This window comes from Mustelus asterias, chromosome 13, assembly GCF_964213995.1.
Source record: "Mustelus asterias chromosome 13, sMusAst1.hap1.1, whole genome shotgun sequence".
Classification (NCBI taxonomy): domain Eukaryota; kingdom Metazoa; phylum Chordata; class Chondrichthyes; order Carcharhiniformes; family Triakidae; genus Mustelus; species Mustelus asterias.
Genome location: NC_135813.1, coordinates 66,205,992 through 66,223,316, shown reverse-complemented (window position 1 = coordinate 66,223,316; position 17,325 = coordinate 66,205,992). Strand labels below are relative to the sequence as shown.

At 46.6% G+C, this 17,325-nt stretch overlaps 1 protein-coding gene across 7 annotated transcripts in view; it reads right to left on the bottom strand.

The window, feature by feature from the left end:
- The window catches only part of susd2 (sushi domain containing 2), a 170,892-nt gene extending 154,150 nt beyond the window's left edge, over positions 1 to 16,742 (bottom strand). For 2 of the 7 annotated variants that reach the window (XM_078226972.1, XM_078226973.1), the window contains exon 1: positions 16,538 to 16,727. The gene's annotated coding sequence lies outside the window, so the exon portion shown is untranslated. Of the gene's footprint in view, positions 1 to 13,586; positions 13,678 to 15,703; positions 15,720 to 16,537 lie in introns of those variants that run through there. The other 5 variants (XM_078226978.1, XM_078226977.1, XM_078226975.1 and 2 more) reach the window with 4 other exon arrangements.
- Positions 16,743 to 17,325: the final 583 nt, after the last annotated feature.

The following is a 17,325-nucleotide window of genomic DNA, read 5'->3' as shown; positions in this document are numbered from 1 at the left end:
ACACTAATGGTCAATTTAGCCAATCAACCTAACCCGCACATCTTGTGAGGGAGGAGTGTGGGATGAAACCAGAGCACCCAGTTTGATTGTGTCTTTTGAAACCTAGAATCATAGAATCCGTACAGTGCGGAGGGAGGCCATTCAGCCCATCAAGTCTACATTGACTCTCTGACAGTACATCCCATCCAGGCCCTATCCCCATAACCCCACGTATTTACCCCATGAATCCCCCTAACCGACACATCTTTGGACACGAAGGGGCAATTTAGCATGGCCACTCTAGCGAACCTGCATATCTTTGGAGTGTGGGAGGACACCGAAACACCCAGAGGAAACCCACGCAGACACGGGAGAACGTGCAAATGCCACTGAGACAGAGACCCGAGGCAGCTGTGAGGCAGCAGTGCTAACCATTGTGCCACCATGCCACCCTATTATTTAACTGCTAAAAATGATTTACGGGAGACATGGCCAGCCAGCAAAGTTGATTTTTCTAGAGGGTAGCCTCTGTGCCAATACAATGAAGGACGTTGCTATTTGTGATTTTCTCCTGCCACTGGGATCTCATGATGAACCTCAAGTGTCTTTGGCGGAAACATTCCAGAGCTCTTGAATCCTCACTGGATCTAAGTCTCTAACTTAAAGCCCTATCCACCCCTTCTCGTAGTGAAGCCTGTTAACCCTCTACCTGATGTGGAGATGCCGGCGTTGGACTCACGTGAGAACACCAACCACCAGGTACACGGTATATACTCTTGCAACTCGGCCAACGTTGTCTACCTGATACGCTGTAGGAAAGGATGTCCCGAGGCATGGTACATTGGGGAGAACATGCAAACGCTACGACAGCGGATGAATGAACACCGCTCGACAATCACCAGGTAAGAGTGTTCTCTTCCTGTTGGGGAACACTTCAGCGGTCACGGGCATTCGGCCTCTGATCTTCAGGTAAGCGTTCTCCAAGACGGCCTTCACGACACATGACAGCGCAGAGTCGCTGAGCAGAGACTGATAGCCAAGCTCTGCACACATGAGGACGGCCTCAACCGGGATCTTGGGTTCATGTCACACTATCTGTAACCCCCACGGCTTGCCTGGGCTTCCAAAATCTCGCTAACTGTCCTGTCTGGAGACAATACACATCTCTTTAAACTGTGCTTAACGCTCTCTCCACTCACATTGTCTGTACCTTTGAGACTTGATTACCTGTAAAGACTCGCATTCCAACCATTATTTTGTAAATTGAGTTTGTGTCTTTATATGCCCTGTTTGTGAACAGAACTCCCACTCACCTGACGAAGGAGCAGCAAGCGCTCCGAAAGCTAGTGGCTTTTGCTACCAAATAAACCTGTTGGAATTTAACCTGGTGTTGTGGACCCTCTACCTCACAGTGGAGGTGAAGAGGTTGGAAGGGTGAAACAGAGTCCATTGTGACATAAAAGTGACATCTCCATGTGTATGGAGTATAGCTTATAGCTCTGGGCAGCGCAACTTCAAAAGCATATATTGGCCTTGGAAAGAATGCTGTGCAACTTTGCCAGAATGTGATCAGAGCTTCAAAGATCAAGTTATAAGGAAAGATTACACAAGTTCGAGTTAAGATTAACCTTATTGAATATCAAGTGTCTTTTCAAACTCGCACATTCATCAGCTGCTGAAAACCACCATCTCGAAATTTCAACCTAAATGGGCAGGTCGTGTCTATACAGAATCTGTAAATAGATCTTCCAAGGGGATTGCCTCAGGTCAAACAACGTCAAGGTGGTCAGACCAAACAATGGAAGGGCACTCAAAGAGCCTTCCAAGCTTCTGCATCGTAGACCACCTCTCTCAGAAACATACTGCAGACTGGCCCATGTAGAGGCAAGCACTGAAATTTAGTTCAGCAGATTTCTGGCACCATCTGCACCAGTCTTTGGTACGGCACATTTTCCCTGTGGCTGCGTGGGTTTCCTCCGGGTGCTCCGGTTTTCTCCCACAGTCCAAAGATTTGCAGGTTAGGTGGATTGGCCATGCTAAATTGCCCCTTAGTGTCAGGGGGTTAGCAGGGTAAATGCGTGGGGTTATGGGGATGGGGCCTGGGTGGGATTGTGATCGTTTCAGGCTCGATGGGCCAAATGGCCTCCTTCTGCACTGTAGGGATTCTATGATTCTATACAAGTCTCAAGCTCATCCCTGTGAGACATCTAAAGAGCCCATAATATAACATACAGTGGCAGCAAACACCATGATAAATATAACAAGGGCTACCGAGGAGCTGCTGGCACTGATAACTGCAGCATCTCATTTAGATTAGCTGCTGGAATTGTGGAGAGAGGCCAGCACTGCCTAATCTCTCTCTTTTGTCCTTGTAGAAGAGGGAACACAGGGAGAGGGATTGCAAAGGTGGAGCAGTGCCCCAGCTCACCAAATTGACTTCAGTGGGGGAGGCAGCTTTTGTCATCACATGAGGGAGTGGCCAATGGAGAACGGGAATACTTGTAGAAGAGGGTGAGAAGATATTGAATTCCTTAGAAGGGGATAAATTGCACTCCCTTGCGCCCGAAAGCCAGCCAAATCTTCAGCTACGTTGCGGAGTCTCAGTTCTGCAACTGACCTTACCAAGGATGGTAAGGAGCAGCGAGGGCAGGAGAGACAGAGAGAAGATATGCATAGCAGGCCAGGCACAAGATTTACTGATACCACCCTTTAGGTGATGCTGGAGGTGGTGAGGGATAATCGAGATATCTTGTTCCCGGAGCCTGGCAAGAAGGCAACCCAGCTGCGCCAAGCAGGCCTGGCTAGAGGTGGCAGAGCAAGCGAGGAACCCACAGTGCAGCGAGAACGACTTAGTCGCAGTGCCAAGGACCTCTCCCCTCCTGGAAAGGTGAGTTCAATGTGACACCCAGATGACAGTTCTCTAGCTCTGCAGCCACCAGCAAAAAACACCAACTGAGTAGTCTGAGGGTGAATGATGCTCCTGAACATGGGAGAAATGTGCACCCTGGGTATTTACTGACCCATCCACTAGGCTCAAATAACCAGGGCTGTTTTGATATCTACCATCGTGCCATTTAACATAAAGAACTCGGAGATGAGTTCTCATGACCACTTTGTGTCTCCATTAGGGCCAGCGAGTTGCGGAGACGGAGCATGCCATTGCTTCAGCAATATGATTCATGTCCTCAAACGAGAGAAGCCAGAGACCCAGGACTGTCACATCATTTAAGTGCACCCTCACCAAAGCTGATATGCTTATATCAGTGATCATCACACAGGGTTACAAAGAACAAAGAACAAAGAAAATTACAGCGCAGGAACAGGCCCTTCGGCCTTCCAAGCCTGCACCAACCATGCTACCCGACTTAACTAAAACCCCCTACTCTTCCGGGGACCATATCCCTCTATTCCTATCCTATTCATGTATTTGTCAAGACGCGCCTTAAAACTCACTATCATATCTGCTTCCACTACCTCCCCCGGCAACAAGTTCCAGGCACTCACCACCCTCAGGTGGCACTGAATGGAGAGCACATCATGAGTGAGCAGAAGCTGGGAAAGGCAGGGGCAGCAGTGGACAATCCCCTTCAGATGATGGAGAATAGATGCAGTCAGGCTCAACTGGACACATGCACAACATTGGGAATCACATACAAGACAGCTCTGCTTTGACTGAGTTGACAGAGTTCCCTGAGGTAGTGTGGAGCTCTGGGCTAAGAATGCAGGAGTCTATTCAGCCCAAGTGCATCATCATGGCTTAGAGTTTTGAACAGATGAGCTTCTCCATTGAGAGTGTGGCAAACCTCATGGAAAACCACATGCGACAGTACTCAAGTAATCAGGTAACGGCGCACTAATAGAACACAAGCTACACTTTGAAGCATTGATTGGTTAGTAATGCTAATGGTGCAAAGATGCATGGAATGAATGCCAGTTGTAGCCCAGCTGGTGGTTCCCTCTAACAATCCAGAACATCAAACGGCTGAGGCATTCACTGATGAGGATGAGCGTGTCACTCCTTCCAAGAGCACCATTATTATCAGTCTCCTTGGTACCTCTGAGCAAAGGCCCTGTGACAGAGATTGCCCCTGCATTGACACCGATGCAGCAACCTTCGGAGTTGCCTCCACTGGCACGCAGATGACTGTCCTGGGCATTTCAGCCATGAGCAGGCAGACACAAGCAGGCTGCATCCACCTCATCCAAGGTCACAAGGGGAGCACTGCATAGAACCGGCCGAGAGCAAAGGCCACTGCGCTGGTGAGTTCACTGGGGTGACTTTCACTTGTGCTTGTGTGAATTGTTGATTTTAATCACATTGGAGCTGTTGTGCCATGATCCCAGACGGATAAGCTTCCATTGTTTAATGGAAAAACTGCAAAAGAGGAAAGAGATGTTGCAGGGAAGCAATGGTCTTTAAGCAGGACACTGAGACAGCTGGAGAAAAGTACAACGGACATTGCTGTTAGGAATGGAACTGTCCAAACTGGCATGTTTGATGGTTATTTCCTGACATTCAGAGTAAAGTGAATGTCAGTGTGGGCAGTCTCGCAGGATGAATAGAGCTCAGGTGAAGTTGTGCCTGGATCAAATGTGCCCTGTATTATGGTTCAGGTTAGAAACTCCAAAGTGTTTTATGGAGTCCACCTGAATCATCAGTTTTGCACCTTGAATTTGGCTAGGATAAGCATGAGATGTTTCACTTCAGGTATGATTCAAGTGACCCACTAGGGAGCTTTTATCAAACAAAGTTTATTTAAGAATATAGTTAAACATGTATAGTAAGAAAATTAGCAACAACTTTTATCAATTACAAACAAGAAACAAAGCAACCACTATAATGTATAATGAATATCTCTAATGTGTTCCAATTGAAACCAAAATCCAATAAACAAAACCTTTTGAACAGATTTATCACTGAACAGGCTAAAGTTTACATAATACTGGAATACAGTTCCCTGGGTTGAATGCTGATTTCAAATGATCTTGAAAACTCAGAGCAGCTTGTGGTCTATAGCTCCAAAACACCAAAACACCGATTCTTTACTGCAGGATGGCAAACAAGATGTGCTTTCAGCTAACTGGTAAAACTTTCAAAATAAAAACAGAGAGAGACTTCTTTCAGCTTTGCTTCTAACACTGCAGCCAAAACAAAACTAAAAACAACTCTCGTCATCTGACTGGCACACAGTTTTTTTTGCTCCTTCCACAACGACATCACCTCAGGCTGTGAGCTGAGAAACACTGACTGTGAGAGCTGCAGAGATCATGATTTTAAAAAAATCTCTTAAAGGGACAATAACCTTGCACCTGGCTTTCTCTCCATCCTGATGAGAGCTTTGATTCTTGAGACATTCCTGGCCACCTCCCTGCACAGCATGGTCACTTCCCCACCCTGCATCTCCCTCCTCTTCCGATGAGCTGTGTTAGTCTGGCATTTCACCTTCTTCCAGGTCCACACATCCCTGGAGAGCAATGTGGTAGAGAGTGCAGCAGACCGGGACAATGTGCAGACCCTTGCAGGAGAGGAACCGACCAGTCTAGACTCTGGAACCATATCTTTGGAAATCCGGAGGCCCGCACGCTGTTGCTGCCTGGAAGCAGATGGCTTCAGGTGCACCTTTGTGAGTAGCCTTCTCTTTAAGGGATATCCTTTTTCACCTAGAAGCCATGCACAGGGTTTCAGTGAGTGCCTGAAGAACAGTGGCACCCTGGACTGCCAGAGGATGAAGGCATCACAGCAGCTGCTAAGATAGCGAATGCGCTTATGCAGAAAGCTCTTGTTGTGATTGAGTACCACCTGAACGTTGGGGCAGAGGAAGCCATCCCTGATGATGAATCACTCTGGCCGTTTTCAATAGGTGAGGAGATTAGAAACCAAAACAACATAGAATCCTACAGCAAAAAAAGGAGGCCATTCAGCCAGCCATGTCCCTACTAGCTCTTTGAAAGAGCAATCCAATTAGTCCAACTCGCTTGGTCTTGCCCCATACCTCTGCAAATGACTCCTTTGCAGGCAGATGACAAATTCTCTCTTGAAAGTTACTATTGAATCTGCTTCCATCACTTTTCCAGATCGTGCATTCCAGTTTTTAGAATAGAATCATAGAATCCCTACAGTGCAGAAGGAGGCAATTTGGCCCATTGAGCCTGCACTAACAACAATCCCACCCAGGCCCCATCCCTGTAACCCCACAAGTTTACCCTACTAATCCCCCTGACACTAAGGAGCAATTTAGCATGGCCAATCAACCTAACCCGCACATTTTTGGACTGTGGGAGGAAATCGGAGCACCCGGCGGAAGCCTACGCAGACACGGGGAAAACATGCAGACTCCACACAGACAGTGACCCAAGCCGGGAATCGAAGTCGGGTCCCTGGCACTGTGAGACAGCAGTGCTAACCACTGTGCCACTGTGTCGCCCGTACACCGCCCGATCATAACAACTCCTGAATAAAAGGAAAACTCTCTTCATTTCCCCTCTGGATATTTTGCCAATTATCTGAGATCTGTGTCCTCTGGTTACTGACCCTTCTCCCAGTGGAAAGGTTTTCTCCACATCGAATCTATCAAAATCCCTCTTAATGTTACATGAAGATCAATGAATTATATAAAAGCCTATCCTTTGCCAGGTCCTTTTCTGTTGGTACACACAGCAAGTACACACCTATAATCAGCCCCAGGGTTAGGATTTTACACCCCCTCCCCACCCCCCCCCCCCCCCCCCAATTGCTGGCCCCAGTGTCATGAGAAATCCAATTGCCAAGCTCCATTTGAAATGTTAACTGCTCCCCGTCACATTTATTCCAATCTGAAAGCAGCGAGCATTCAAGATCAGAAATCATGAGCAGCAAGACCTCATCTTGACTCTCATTTGGAACTATAATGCTGAACCTTACAGAATTGTACTGTACAGAAGGAGGCCATTCGGCCCATCTCGTCTCTGTCCCAGCTCTTTGAAGGAGCTCTCCGCCTGATCTTACTCCCCCACTCCTTCCCCATCATTACTTTTCCCAGAATTTATTCAAATCCTCTTTGAAAGTTACTATTCCACCACACATTGATGCAGTGCATTCCCGATCGTGATAGCCTCTGGCCACTGAGTGACTCTCTAGTTAACCCACACAATTAAGTCAGTTAGAATAGGTAGTCCAAGCAGCAAAAATTTGAAAAGCAAAATAAGTTTATACTTAAACCTGCGATTGAAGAAATATCTGTAGTATAAGGGACTGGCATTGAAAGGGTTAACACGGGACTGGGTACAGTACCGCCCACAGTAAAGGAACACGTGACCCAGGCCTTGAGGGCAGGTGTAATAATGCCGGAAGCCAACTGGAAAGGAACAGCATTTATTGTAAATCCTAAAGTAAAGCCACAACTCCGTGGTGTACATACATAAATCCCAACTGGGACAATAGTTCACCAGACCCTTCCCAGTGTCTGCCTTATAAAGATGATGAGTTCCACCTAGGTGGGCAATTGCCTGTTACCAAGGGAACTCGTATTCAACAGGCCCCACAGGGAGATCAAATAGAGATTCCCTTCGGAACTCATGGGGTTTTTTGTTCATTCGTGGGACATGGGCATCACTGGCTGGCCAGCATTTATTGCCCCTAGTTGTCCAAGTGGCTCTGGAGTCACGTGTAGGCCAGACCAGGGAAGGATGGCAGATTTCTTTCCCTGAAGGACATTAGTGAACCAGATGGGTTTTTACGAGAATTGACAATGTTTTCATGGTCATCAGTAGATCCTTAATTCCAGATTTTTTTTATTGAATTAAAATTCCACCACCTGCCATGGTGGGATTCGAACCCAGAACATTAGCTGAGTTTCTGGATTAACAGTCGAATGATAATACCACTAGGCCATCACCTCCTCTTATCATAGCAGGATTGGACTGGACAGACATGTGTGTAGAGGCAAGCATGGAGACGGCCCTCAGCTTAGACCTTATACTATATATATAGTTATGAGTAGTTAATAAACACTTACTGTTAAAACTATATAAGACTCAGAACCTTTTCATGTGATCTACTGAACTACACACATGGCAGCTATCAGAACAACCAAGAACCTTACAGAAACTGATGAAGAAATTTAAAACCTGGAAGATTGAAATAGCAGTATTCTGACCTTACGAAAAGCGCCAGAAAGAAGCAAAGACGCAGAAGGAGATCACCAGAGAAAAGCTCCAAAGCAGAAGCAGAAATAAAATTCCACAATGCAGCAGAAAATCCCATGAAAGTCCAGCTAGATCGCCCAAAGAGTGCAGAGTCAGAAGACCTCACGGTGATGAGTTAAAATGAACTGAAGTTCTTGGCGAGAACAAGCTTTAAAAGTCTTTCAAGTCAGCCTCAGTCAGAATTGCCAATTTAAAACATATTGTAAACAGTTCTAGACCCGAGTCAGTGCACGTGGCAGCCAAGCTCGCTCCAATCGAGCATAAAGAAATATCATTAAAAATAATCAGCAGTTTAAAACCCAGCAAAAGCCAGGAATCAATAGTTTCATGACCTGAAAATACTCAGATACAGCAAGGGAGACTTTAAAAAGGTCGATCCAGTGACTGCTGCCAACAATTGAAAACACAGAAATTGCCACCACCATTACTATAAAGGAGCATGCGAAAACTGACCAGCGTGGGAGAAATCATTGAGAAGATGCATACAGGAGCGCCAGAATTCAAAACTATACTCACTCTTAACTTTAAATGACCATTGGTCAAAATGTTGCCTCACTAGACCAGTTTGGACTCATCAAAGGCCCTGACTGATCAGAAAATTGGAGACATTGGAGAAAAGATTCCTTAGATACATGACTGTTTCAGGTCTAAATTAAAAGACAGAAGCTGAGCAGGTTAACACATTGCTTTATTCTGTAGGTCCAATAGCTGATGATATGATAGCTGAACAAGGAATCAATGAATCCTTAGTGAAATTTGGTGAAGTTTTAAAATTATTTGACACCTATTTCAATTTGAGCAGTAACAAAATCCCTGATAGAGAAAAGTTCAACAAACATGTCCAACAGCCAGGAGAACCTGTTGACTCTTACTAATGAGCTGCACAGACTGACTGAAGGCCGTGACGGCAGTGACCAATAATCAGAGCTAATCAGGGGCAGGACTGTTGTCAGACTGGCAATGATGGACTTTCAGACATGTTTCAAGCTAAGGAAGATTTGAATCTTGAGAAGGCCATTTAGGTTGTCAAGGAATCATAAATCCCTTTACAGTGCAGATCCATCTTAAGCGATGGTGCAGAGCAACCCGTACTGTCCAGGTAATGAAACAGCAGAGGAGCAGAGACACTCCAGGCCAAGGGAAGCAATACCTTAACTGACCACTCAATCATGTTAGCGCTGTGGAGCCAAGCCAGAGCCATAATCAATGTCTGGCAGTCTCAGCACCGCGTTGGGCACCTTAGAAAGTTATGCAAAGTTAACACAGTCAGACACACAGATGATCCCAAGACGATTCACGAGGTCAGGGTACCCACACCAAGAGGAAACATGACCGTGCTGCTGCAGTGAGGCCAAAGAATCGAGATTTTCATCCTGGAATGTGGGCATCTTCATTAATGCAAACTTTAAATTGGATACGGGAGCCAGTGTTGCAGTCTCCTTGGACAAGAAACCAGGGAGGTTCACCCAACAGCTAATGTCACCCACAACACAGCTGTAGGGTCCAGGCGTCATCAAACCTGAAGAGCGGCACGGTGGCACAGTGGTGAGCACTGCTGCCTCACAGCACCAGGGATCCGGGTTTGATTTCCGGCTTGAGTCATTGTCTGTGTGGAGTCGGCACGTTCTCCCCGTGTCTGCGTGGGTTTCCTCCGGGTGCTCCGGTTTCCTCCCACACTCCGAAAGAAGTGCTGGTTAGGTGCATTGACCCAAACGGGCGCTGGAGTGTGGCAGCTAGGGGATTTTCAAAGTAACTTCATTGCAGTGTTAATGTCAGCCTACTTGTGACTAATAAATAAACTTTTTTTTAAAAACTTAAATTTACTCTGCAGGTAACATTCAGGTACAAAGAGAACAGAGAGACCCTGTTCATCGTGCACTGTCAAAAGGCCTGTGTCAGCCTCAGCGTCTTATAGAAAACTGACCCAGTCAACCAGCAAAGGCCTGGTTCCAAATTTGAAAAGGAGTTCCCAAAACTCTTTATCGAATTGGGGTGACTGAGGACCGCATCCAGGATTACACTGAGGAAGGATGCTAAGCCCGTGTGCCTATTCACACCACCAAAAGTACCCCACCCATTCGTGAAGCTAGTGTAGCACCAGCTGGATGAGATGACAAAAATGGGTGGCTGCTCCCCCATCACTCAACCAACTGAAAGGTCTTCTGGGATGGTCCCAAAACCAACAGGTCCCTCCGTATCTGCATCAATGGGCGGCACAGTGACACAGTGGTTAGCACTGCTGCCTCACAACGCTAGGTACACGGATTCAATTCTGGCCTCGGATCACTGTCTGTGTGGAGTCTGCACGTTCTCCCCGTGTCTGCGTGGGTTTCCTCCGGGTGCTCCAGTTTCCTCCCACAGTCCAAAGATGTGCAGGTTAGGTGGATTGGCCATGCTTAATTGTTCCTTGGTGTCAGGGAGACTAGCTAGGGTGGGGTTATGGGTGGAATGGTTGTCGGTGCAGGCTCGATGGGCCAAATGGCCTCTTTCTGCACTGCCGTGATTCTCTGATTCTATGATTCTAACTTGACGCAGCTCAATCGAACTATGGATAAAGAAGTCCATGCAGTGTCCTCAATGGATGACAGCCTGACTATAATCCCTAAAACATAAGTTTTCAAAGCTTAAAGCTAAAAATGGCTTTTGGCAGTTTCCATAGGACAAAAATTCCAGATTTCCGACCATATTATCATCTGCTTTGGCAGATTCTGCTTCAATTGCTGAATGTTTGAAAATACCAAGGATCCGAAATTCGTTCCATGTACGATGTCAGACATTTTGCGAGGTCACCTGCCACATGGACAATGTTCTGGCGAAAGAACATGACAAAAGGCTCACAGCTGTCCCCAAGCACTTGCAGAAAGGGGGTGTGATGACTTCAGTCAGGCTAATGAAGTTGGCCTGCTAGAGTATGAACTCCCTGATGAGTTCTCCCTAAGTTAGTTTGATTTTGTTTATTTGGTTGGACACAAAAAGATGTCCCTGATGAGTCCTAATTGATGGTTCAATCAGGGAGCCTCATGCTCCCTATTTAAAGCAGGTGTGTCAGTCTCTCTGCCTGCTGCAGCAGGAAGCAACAAGAGAGAGCTCTGTTATGCAATATTATTGTAAATAAAGAAGCACTGGGTGACGGGACCTTCGAATCCATGGAGTTATCTCAGTGGTGACAAGGAAAAAGGAGTGACCTGAAGGAACTTGCTTAACCACCGCACACATTGAGGGTAAGCCATTGTTTGACAAACATGTCACTGTTCGGGAAATTGGATCTTTTGACCTTGCAGTGGAGGACTGGGCCCAATATGTGGAAAGGAGGAAGGATTTCTTCAGGGCAAATGACATAACCTCAGGAGCAAAGGTTATCCTGCTAACTGCGTGTGGATTTTGCGATTATGTGCAGTTTAACTTTCCCAGAGACACCAGACACAAAGTCCTTCCAAGAATTGTCAGACTTAGTACAAGAATATTATGACCCTAAGCCACCTCTGATCCTGTGAAGGTACCAGTTTTACTCCACGCTCCGAGAGGCAGGAGAGTCAATCAAAAGTTTTCTGACAAGGCTAAGGCATCTGGCAGAGGCTTGCGAATTCAGTGTTACATTAAATGAGATGCTCCGAGACTGATTGGTGTGCAGAATCAATGGTATGACGATACAGAAACACCCGTTGATGGAGGCCTAGCTGGACTGTAAACAGGCATTACAGCTGGCTTTGTCTTTAGAAAAAACTGCAAGCGGAGCGCATGAGCTACAAGGTATCCCAATGGAGGTCGAAGCCAACACCAGCGCAACTAGATTAGAGGACTACCACTACGGGGCAGGCCACTACATAGCGGCCCTCGAATGGATTCGGATATGAAGGAGCCCAGGTCTCCTACATAACCGCCCCTAGACAAGGCCGGATTAAGCCCAGGGCGACAGCAGTCCCTGCAGAGACCCACCCGACATGACATTGCAACGGTTGCCAGTGTAGGATGCATAGAAGAAAAACAAGTTTCCTAAACCAACATGGCCAAAAAGAACATGTAGGCCGAGGGACAGGAGAATGAAGAACCTGGAATCTTCCCCTACCTCCGACGAGGAACAGCTACTGTGCGTAGCGATGACAAAATCAGAACCCATCAAATTGTCACCGAGACTGAACGGATGTCAAATTTTAATGGAGGTCGACAGAGGCGCAGCCGTGTCGGTCATCGGGGAGACAGTGTCTAACAAGATACGCACTGGACTCCAACCCTTAGCCCTGACCAAAACTTTGGCAAGGCTGAGGACCTATACGGGGGAACCACTGGGAGTGATGTGTCAGTTGCTTACGGGAAACAACTGGTTAGGCTGCCATTGATGGTACTGGAAGGTTCAGGACTGAGTCTATTGATGCGAAATTGGCTGAAAGAGATCCAGCTAAATTGGACAAATATTTTTCAGCTGGAAAATGGTCGCCTGGGTGAAGCCCTGAGCAAATATCTGGAAGTTTCTCGGAAAGGTCTAGGAACAATCAAAGGAGTTAAAGCGAAATTGCACATCGACCCGGAGGCTGTCCCAAAGTTTTGCAAAGCCTGACCGGTACCATTTGTGTTCAGGGAAAAGGTCAACACAGAAATCAAAAGATTGCAGCACGAAGGAATAATAAAACCAGTCCAGTTCATGGAATGGGCGGCACCCGTGGTTCCTATCTTAAATAGGATGGCTCGGTGCACCTTTGCGGTGATTTCAAACAGACGATAAATCGTTACTCTCAGCTGGACAAATACCCAATTCCCAGGATTGAGGACCTGTACGCAAAGTTGGCAGGAGGAGTCCTAGTCACAAAACTGGACATGAGCCACGCATACCTGCAACCACAGCTGGATGAGGATTCACAAAAATTCGCCACAATAAATACACTGAAAGGCCTCTTCCAGTATAAAAAATTACTTTTCGAGGTTTTGTCAGCTTGTGTCATATTCCAGAGGACCATGGAGAACATCCGACAGGAATTACCACAGGTTGCCATTTACCTAGACGATGTCCTCATTACAGGAAAAACAAGGGCAGAACATCTGCAGAGCCTGGAGGAAGTTCTTAGGAGATTCGCAGCAGCGTTTGAAAAGAGAGAAATGCATCTATTTAGCACCGCAAGTAACCTACCTTGGATACAAAGTGGATAAGTCGGGCTTACATCCTCTGGAGGATCAGACGCGAGCAATAAAAGATGCCCCAGCCCCACCACCATCCAGGAGTTACGGTCATTTTTAGGACCAGTGACATACTACGGAAAATTCATACAGAATAGCGCCTCCATTCTGGGTCCCCTCCACCAGTTGCTAAAAAAGTGACTAGCCTGGGAATGGTCGGCCCACCAGAACAGGGCCTTCGAGAAAATTAAACAGCAACTCTCATCCAAAAATGTATTGGTACATTACGACCCCAAGAAGGAATTGGTACTCACCTGTGACGCTTCCCCATATGGAGTGGGCGCAGTCCTGACACACAGGTGGCAAAACGGACAGGAATGGCCAATAGCATTTGCCTCCAGGACCCTAGCAAAGGCAGAACGAAGATATGCCCAAATTGAAAAAGAAGGTCTGGCTGTAATCTTCGCGGTTAAAAAATTCTACCAGTATTTATACGGGCGGAAATTCATGATCGTCACAGATCACAAACCCTTGCTGGGCCTACTTAAGGACGACAATGCAGTGCTGCCGATAGCGTCAGCCTGGATCCAGCGTTGGGCATTATTACTGACAGCAGACCATTATCGGTTCGAGCATTGGCCAGGGACTCAAGTGGCAAAAGCAGATGCCCTAAGCCGGCTACCATTACCGGACACCCTGCCAGTGGTACCCAGAGTAGAGGAGACCATGATGACACTAAACGTCTTGGATACCCTCCCAGTGGACACACACAATATGCGCCAATGGACGCAGAAAGACCCTGTAATGGCAAAGGTAAAGCACCTGGTGCTAACAGCTGGAAAGATCGGTCCATCCACAATTCCACCCATACTGGAGCAGAAGAGAACAGATCACTATGGTAGACGGGATACTGCGAGGGGGAGCATGGGTCATCGTTCCAAGGCAGGGCCGTCGGGCCATACCGGCCAAACTACACCATGGGCACCCTGGAGTATCAAAAATGAAGATGCTGGCCAGGAGCTACGTCTGGTGGCAAGGCCTGGATGCGGACATAGCGGAGCTGGTAGGACAGTGCCAGAAGTGCCAACAGGGGCAGAAGGCACCATTGGCAGCCCCGCTGCACCCATGGGAATGGCCAGGTAGACCATGATCGCAACTCCATGTCGATTTTACAGGCCCGTTTATGGGGTCCATGTTTTAGGTAATAATAGATGTCCATTCCAAACGTTGAACGTCTACAAACTGAACTCGGCAAACGCAACGGCAACCATTGAGAAACTGCACACCTCGTTTGCAACGCACGGGATCCCAGAGGTGTTTAGTTTTTGACAATGGATCAGTTTTTACCAGCTTAGAGTTCACTAAATTTATGAAATCGAATGGGATTCGGCACATGAAGATGGCACCTTACCACCCAGTGTCAAATGTGCAAGCGGAGAGAGCAATCCAGACTTTAAAGGCCGGGTTGAAAAAACAGCCAGTGGCGTCAATAGAGATTGAACTCTTGCGCTAGTTATTCGAGTACAGGACAACTCCACACGCTGCCATGGGAACCGCGCCAGCAGAATTACTGATGGGCAGACGACCCCGCATCAGACTGAGCCTGTTATTTCCCAAACATGGGATGGAAGGTGGAAGGACACCAAGAAGCTCAATGCAGGAGCCATGACAACACTTGCCGAGAGAGAGACTTTGATGCCGGTGAGAAAGTTTAGGTAAGAAATTACACAACTGGACCTGCATGGATAACAGGAACAGTCGAGTCCAGGATGGGATCGGTATCCTACTGAGTACGCGTGGGCGAGGCAGTGGTAAAGAAACACCTGGACCAGGTCCATGCCTCAAACTCTCCACCTATTCCTGAGCCAAGTCCACCCTGCAGGCCAAGGGATAAGCAGAGTCCCCCCCGCCCCCGACGGGTCAGTACAGTCTCTCCAACACCCTTGGTGGAGACCTCAGAGTCCGAGATGGACACAGGGGACGAGTTGGAGTATCCTGACCCAGCACTCAAGGGGAGGAAAAGACCCCTGAAGAAAGCAAACCAAGAGGATACCTCGGTCTTTGGGGGGAGGAGTGTCATAACTTCAGCCAGGCAAATGAGGTTGGCCTGCGAGAGTATGAACGCCCTGATGAGTCCTAATTGATGGTCCAATCAGGGAGCCTCATGCTCCCTATTTAAAGCAGGTGTGTCACTCTCTCTGCCTGCTGTAGCAGGAAGCAACAAGGAGAGCTCTGTTATGTAACATTGTTGTAAATAAAGAAGCTCTGGGTGATGGGATCTTTGCCTCTGGAGTTATTTCAGGGGGGGTGACACTAAATTAAAATTGTGAATCCCCAAAAGCCTCTATTCGGTCCTGAAGACACAGCAACAAAGACACCACAGCAGAGAGAAATAGATTCACTGTTCCCTCAGCAAAATTGGAGCACTTACTATTATTTAGCTGCACATTCTGAAGTTCAGTCAATAGTTGCTCATTCACATTTATTCAGCAGAAAATAACTGTTTCTGTTTACACCACTCTGTCATTCCATGGAAGTGACATAAATCAGAAGGTCTTCTTTGTAGCGGAGGTTATCCAGTTGTGACTTACTGTGCATCAGCTGACAGGAAGTTGCTGCACAAACTGTTTTGTAGGCCAGGTTTGGCAAAACACAAAAATAAGGGAACAAAATAGCAACTGCAAGTAAATAAAGCAGACTGGATGATTTGATCAACTTTAGCAGATTCAGATTAGCCTGGGACAGAAAGCACACAGGATCAAGTGTTTCTGAATAGGATCAGTGAGGGATCACCCGCTCACACAGTCTGCACAGTGCAATGTGTGCAAGGGTCAGCGGCAATGAAAGGGAGACTGTGCAGCGTGCCATCAGGATGTTCAATATGTTTCTGCGTTCAGTCATAGAAAGCTGCTTTAAGAATCGGTATCTGACATCTAACTTCTTTTTTTACTAGGACCCTTCTGGCACTCTGTACTGTAACTGACTCCTGTTCTAATTCAAGAGCCCCAAGTCATAAGGCCACAGATTGCATTCCTGTTGCATATTGGCCATGCATTGCAACTTCTAGCTGCACATACAGGCTTTCAGCAATATAGTTATTGTTTCAGTCTTTTCACAAAGCGCAGTTTCAAGCCATAGCCCTGGACACATAAGCAATTGAAGCGCACACACAGACACAATATAATTTAAATAGTCATGGTCAGTAAGTTGGCAGATTTACACGCTGAGCCGAATTGTCAGTGCTGGTAGCCACACACGTACTTACTGTAGAACAGAGGAGTTTATAACATCACCATCTGGGCAGCGAACCGCTGAAGTAATTCACCATAGGGCAGAGACTCTTCATAGAAGAATGTCCTTGACAAGAGTCAAAAGCCAATGTTACTGGCTGTTCACGTTTCACACACTAGCACCACTTTGAGTTCCAAACGAGGCTTGTCATTCCAGCTCGGAGTACTATTTCCAGGGATAAAGGTGGCACCTTTCCCTATCGGGTTAATCAGTAAAGGTCTGGGTACATTCTTCCACAAGTCATTTAGATATGATTTTACCACCTTCGCAATCAGGGAAATGACAGCATTGAGAGGACTAAAGCTAAGGATAAATTAAATAACCCTCCAATGCCTTGTAAAAATTATTTGTTCAGCAAATTTACTTTAATTAATTTGTTGTCATTTTTCCGAGCAGTTAATATCTACAGATTCATTATCAGCAGGGCAAATGCTCTGTTTTATATTGCTAATAATTGCTAAGATTATTTTCTCAACATACATAAATTAGATTTACACTAATTGAGAGACACTAAAGTCAAACTGTTAAAAGAACTGCAGTTAATCTAAAAAAATAATTTATAACCAGAACAGGGACTCATCAACGTTTTATTTTCGATCCCTGAGGGGTGTAAAGTCGTTATAGTTAGTCCCAGATGACCACATGGCTGGTAGTGATTTAACCCAAAGATCATCACATCTCAGCTGAGGGGCAAGGTTGAAAAGATTGGCCCTCATGAATAACCTCAGCCAGTACAGGAATTGAACCTGTGCTGTTGGTATT